A 6,554-nucleotide genomic window follows, 5' to 3' on the forward strand; every position below is an offset into this window, starting at 1 on the left:
CTGCTGCTGCTGTTGTTGTTCTTAGTGGTGAGAGGGAGTTGTACCCAGAGGGATTGTTTTTTACTTCCAGCCGGGACTGCAAATCTCTCATGAATCTCTTCAAAACTGGGACACCTCTTTTTGGCAGGACATCAATAGAGACCCTCTCTTTTAAAGCACAACTTCTATGTGGAGTCATGATTCTGAGGAAGTGTTGTCTTTCCTGGCCATGTCACACAGATGACATTGGATCATATGAAACAGAGGCATTGGTATGGATTTGATGTGAAAGGTCTTCCGTTCTCAAAGGGCAACTGGCTCTCAGCCACGATCAGACACAGTGCCCATTATCCCTCCCTTGACAAACAATGTGATGGAGAGAGAGATAGAGACAGACAGAGAGAGAGAGAGAGAGAGAGAGAGAGAGAGACAGAAAGAGAGACAGAAAGAGAGACAAAGAGAGAGAGAAAAAGAGAGAAAGGGAAAAAGAGAGGGAGAGAGCAAGACAGAGGGAGATGAAGAGATACAGTACATGCAAATGGATTTTGTGGCAGAGAGACGATCACTCACTCCTCCCGGAGTAATTGCACATGACATTTAATTGTGAGATCGTGGCGTTGTTTAATCAGATGTATCCTCGAGCATCTAATTAGTCTTTGCCAAGAAAAGACGAACATTCAAGAGCAAACAAGCCCACATTTGTTTTGCGGCGCTAACACACACAGTTAATCTCCACTCTGATTTCACACACTCTGCCTGGGCGTTGTGGAGTAATCAATTCCACAGTGCTGTTACTGCCAGTCTAACACTGTCCAGTCTGAGAGGTGATTGAGATTCAGTAGGTTTTTAGCAAGGCTGATACTGCTCTGGAATGCTCTGTGTGTGTGTGTGTGTGTGTGTGTGTGTGTGTGTGTGTGTGTGTGTGTGTGTGTGTGTGTGTGTGTGTGTGTGTGTGTGTGTGTGTGTGTGTGTGTGTGTGTGTGTGTGTGTGTGTGTGTGTGTGCGTTTTACACATTCACAGACATCTGTTGCGTTAGGCTAAATGCCCTCTCAAAAGCTTTTTATGGACATCTCAACTGTCCTGCCAATAGAAAACTTTTAGCACACTCCCTCCACATGACATGCTGCTAATTAGCCAGCCCTTCAATGTTTAACACCACAACCACTTCAAAATGTCCCTCTTCCGGTTGGAAACCGATTCTCGGTACTTCTGAAAGGCAATTCATGTCAAGTGTAAAATTGTCAACCTTGTTGAAGAGGAAGAAGTATGGCTGATATCCCTCATTTGTATGATAAAGCTTCCTCCTCTCCTTCCATCCACATTACAGACACTTCCTCCCTCCATCACCATAATGTATAATGATCATCTATAGTGATACTCCATCACCGTAATGTATAATGATCATCTATAGTGATACTCCATCACCATAATGTATAATGATCATCTATAGTGATACTCCATCACCAAAATGTATAATGATCATCTATAGTGATACTCCATCACCATAATGTAAAATTATCATCTATAGTGATACTCCATCAACGTAATGTATAATGATCATCTATAGTGATACTCCATCACCATAATGTAAAATTATCATCTATAGTGATACTCCATCACCGTAATGTAAAATTATCATCTATAGTGATACTCCATCACCGTAATGTATAATGATCATCTATAGTGATACTCCATCACCAAAATGTATAACGATCATCTATAGTGATATTCCATCATCATAATGTAAAATTATCATCTATAGTGATACTCCATCACCGTAATGTATAATGATCATATATAGTGATACTCCATCACCGTAATGTATAATGATCATTATATAGTGATACCCCATCATCGTAATGTATAATGATCATTATATAGTGATACTCCATCACCGTAATGTATAATGATCATCTATTGTGATACTCCATCACCATAATGTATAATGATCATCTATAGTGATACTCCATCACCGTAATGTATAATGATCATCTATAGTGATACTCCATCACCATAATGTATAATGATCATCTATAGTGATACTCTATCACCGTAATGTATAATGATCATTATATAGTGATACTCCATCACCATAATGTATAATGATCATCTATAGTGATACTCCATCACCATAATGTAAAATGTAAGTTATGTCATTATCTACTTCGGACAGCATCTTTAGCTTTACCAAAATTATTTTTTTAAAGGAAATTGTCATTTTATGTCACATCAGAAGTTAATCAACATCTGATGCATATGAATTAATATAAACCAATAGCTGTCATAAATGTCACTCAAAATACACTAATACAGTAGACCCAAAATTGAGAGAAATTGGAGCCAAAGCCACCGTTGAGCTATTGAGAACATTGAGACATGTGGAGATGCTGTTCTGCTCAGGTATATCTGTGTATTCTAGAGCTGACATTAGCATGCAGAGCAGCGTAGGGAGAGTAGAGCAGAGGCCTATACCTAATGACTCCTGTTCCCTGTCCTCTCCCTCATCCTGCCGCTGCTTGTGTGATGTTCCCAATGAGCTGTGGCCCCATTCCCACTCCCAGCAGCCTCCTTCACTGACAGCTTCCACCTCTTCCACACCACCACCACCCAGCCACAGTGGTCACATCACATCCACATTATAATGGTGTGTGAAGTGTGAAAACACTTAACTGAGAGACAGCATGTTAATTTAAGCCGCATCATTTCAGAGCGGGCCAGACAGGAGGCTTAAATTACGCCCTAATGTCCAAATAGAGCAAACAGGATCAGCATGAAGGTGCTATGTGATACCGGCTGCCATTTGCTGGTTTCAATCAGTGTTTTACCTCCAGATATCTAAGAGCCAGAGGGCTAAATGACTAGAAGGCATTGTGTGTTTATTGGTTTGATCGCCTGTAATGTCTTATAATAGTTTATTACAACATCTCTGTCTTCTGATCACGTGGTAACCTCAGTATGGCGTTTAGTTTATCACTGTATCCTGATGTAAAGCATGCCTTCTATAGCCATCCTGACAGTGGAGAGTAACACAATCTGACGTGACAGCACTGATCTACCTGTGAAGTCACAGGAGGCTGGTGACGGGAGGATGGCTCACAAGAACGACTGGAATGAAGGTAATTTAAACATTTTGCATTTACATTTTACAAACCATGTGTTTGATGTGTTGATACCATTCCATTCAATCCATTCCAGTCATTACAATGAGCAAGTCATCCCCAAATAAGGTGCTACCAGCCGTCTGTTTGCCAGGTGTTGGTGAAGTGTTCCAGTCTACTGCAGGGCCCTGTAGGGTAGCCTAGTGGTTAGAGCGTTGGACTAGTAACCGGAAGGTTGCAAGTTCAAATCCCCGAGCTGACAAGGTACAAATCTGTCGTTCTGCTCCTGAACTTTCCACTGTTCCTAGGCCGTCATTGAAAATAAGAATTTGTTCTTAACTGACTTGCCTAGTTAAATAAAGGTAAAAAATAAATACTGCTTACCTCAGGAACATATTCCTTGAGATGGGTGTACTGGCCTGGTAAACAAACAGTGTTAAGCCATTAAATGATGGATCCCTCAAAACTCCATAGTCAGCTTCCCTGCTGTCCCTCCATCTCCCAGTGGATGATGTCACTGTGGGTTTCCTCTGTGCTCTCTCTTTCTAATTCAATTCAAGGGCTTTATTGGCATGGGAAACATACTTTAGCATTGCCAAAGCAAGTGAGGTAGATAATATACAAAGTGAACAAAAACAATAAAAATGAACAGTTACCATTACACTCACAGAAGAACCAAAAGAATGAAGACATTAAAAACACAGTGTTGAAACGATGTAAAAATGGATAAAGTACAAAAGGGAAAATAAGTAAACATACATATGGGTTGTATTTACAATGATGTATGTTCTTCACTGGTTGACCTTTTCTTGTGGCAACAGGTCACAAATATTGCTGCTGTGATTGCACACTGTGGAAGTTCACCCAGTAAATATGGGAGTGTATCAAAATCGGGTTAGTTTTCATATACATTGTGGATCTGTGTAATCTGAGGGAAATATGTGTCTCTAATATGGTCTTACATTGGGCAGGAGGTTAGGAAGTGCATCTCAGTTTCCACCTCATGTTGTGGGCAGTGAGCACATAGCCTGTCTTCTCTTGAGAGCCAGGTCTGTCTTCGGCGGCCTTTCTCAATAACAAGGCTATACTCATTGAGTCTGTACGTAGTCAAAGCTTTCCTTAAGTTTGGGTCAGTCACAGTGGTCAGGTATTCTGCCACTGTGTACTCTCTGTTTAGCGCCAAATAGCATTCTAGTTCGCTCTGTTTTTTTGTTTATTCTTTCCAATGTGTCAAGTAATTATCTTTTTGTTTTCTCATGATTTGGTTGGGTCTAATTGTGTTGTTGTCCTGGGGCTCCGTGGGGTCTGTTTGTGTTTGTGAACAGAGCCCCAGGACCAGCTTGCTTAGGGGACTTTTCAGGTGCTGCAGACTTTTCTTGTGCCATTGCCAATTCGTTGATATATATGTTGAAGAGGGTGGGGCTTAAGATGCATCCCTGTCTCACCCCACGGTCTTGTGGGAAGAAATGTGTGTGTTTTTTGCCTATTTTAACCGCACACTTGTTGTTTGTGTTCATGGATTTTACAATGTCATATGTTTTTCCCTCAACACCACTTTCCATCAATTTGTATATTAGACCCTCATGCCAAATTGAGTCGAAGGCTTTTTTTGAAATCAACAAAGCACAAGAAGACTTTGCCTTTGTTTTGGTTTGTTTGTCAATTAGGGTTTGCAGGATGAATATGTGGTCTTTCGTAAGATAATTTGGTAAAAAGCCAATTTGACATTTGCTCAGTACATTGTTTTCACTGAGGAAATGTACGAGTCTGCTGTTAATGATAATGATAATGCAGAGGATTTTTCCAATTTTGCTGTTGAAGCATATCTCATGGTAGTTATTGGGTCAGATTTGTCTCCACTTTTGTGGATTGGGGTGATCAGTCCTTGGTTCCAAATATTGGGGAAGATGCAAGAGCTAAGGATGATGTTAAAGAGTTTTAGTATAGCTAATTTGTATTTGTTGTCTGTATATTTGATCATCTCATTGAGAATTCCATCAATACCACAGGCCTTTTTGGGTTGTAGGGTTTTTTATTTTGTCATGTAGTTCATTCAAGGTAATTGGATAATAATTGGGTTCTGGTAATCTTTAATAGTTTATTCTAAGATTTGTATTTGATCATGTATATGTTTTTGCTGTTTGTTATTTGTTATAGAGCCAAAAAGATTGGAGAAGTGGTTTACCCATACATCTCCATCTCTCTCTCGATCTCTCCTTATCCCTCTGATTCTCCCTCTGCTTCTCTCCTGTCACGGTGGCTGAGTTCCATCTCTTCACTCAGGAGGGCCCTTCTGTCTAATTACAGATGCCCTCCAGAGTCTCCTCTCTGCCCCCAATCCCATCTGTATTTTCTGCTCTTACATTACCCTGCCTAAGCACCCTCTCTCTCCACTCCACTCAGAGCCATTATGCTCCTCGCACTGTGTGCACTGTCACACCAGGGGTCAGCCGGCCAGCACCTCCTCCTCCTCAAATTACTTCTCTCTGCCAACACAGGCCTAATCACAACCCTGACAGAACAGGACAGGTCAGAACAGGTCAGGACCGCGTCAGCAGCAGCAACAACACCCAGGCAGGGTGTTTTTCAAGGGGAACTCTGCTGGAAGACTTCCTTAAGCTCCCCGGGCCTCCTGGAGACTGGTCCTGGGTCAGGGCAGGGACATTGAGGACATGGAGGGGAAAAAGGACTTGGCAGAGGGACAGGAGAGTTGGTGGAGTCAGGTGCCATGGAGGAAAACAAGCAGACCTCCACAAAAGGTGGACAGAGGTGCCAGCCGATAAAGGCTGGTGGAAGTGTGACAACTGTCGATATAAGAGGGAGGGTGTAAGCCTGTGGATGCTGTTGTTTTTAATCTGGTCCTGACATGCTGTTTCATGCTGATGTTTCTTCCAGGAGCACCAACCCATGCTCTCTTCAGGCCTGTGCTCATTCTATAACCATCTCTCTCTCTCTCTCTCTCTCTCTCTCTCTCTCTCTCTCTCTCTCTCCTCCCTCCCTCTCTCCCTCTCCCTCTCCCTCTCCCTCTCCCGCTCCCTCCCTCTCTCCCTCTCTCCCTCTCTCCCTCTCCCTCTCGAGGTTTATGGCTTCTTTAATCTTCCAGTCCTCCATAGCTGTGGCACTGCCCCCTGCTCTGCCCTGCCAGGTTCAGGGTGAGAGATTAGGCTTGGTGAGGCTCCAGGACCTCAGCGAGCCTCTCTTTCATGCCCGCTGCCCCTCTGCAAGCTGTTCATGTGTTGCCCATTGTGTTTCATCCCTCTGTGTTCATCTATCTAAAAACATACCGTGTCTGTTTGACAGCCAGAGTCCTGGGCTGCCTCCGTGGGCGAAGACCACAGGAGATTCTTATCCACCTCTACTATGGCCTTTCCATCTGTTTGGTACTGAACCTGGGCAGCTGCTCACTGCTATTGTTGGGCGTCATCACAAGACAGACCACGACCTTCCCAGGAGCCCTGGTTGAGAGTGTGTGTGTG

The sequence above is a fragment of the Oncorhynchus masou genome, chromosome 13, assembly GCF_036934945.1.
Source record: "Oncorhynchus masou masou isolate Uvic2021 chromosome 13, UVic_Omas_1.1, whole genome shotgun sequence".
NCBI classification, from domain to species: Eukaryota; Metazoa; Chordata; class Actinopteri; order Salmoniformes; family Salmonidae; genus Oncorhynchus; species Oncorhynchus masou.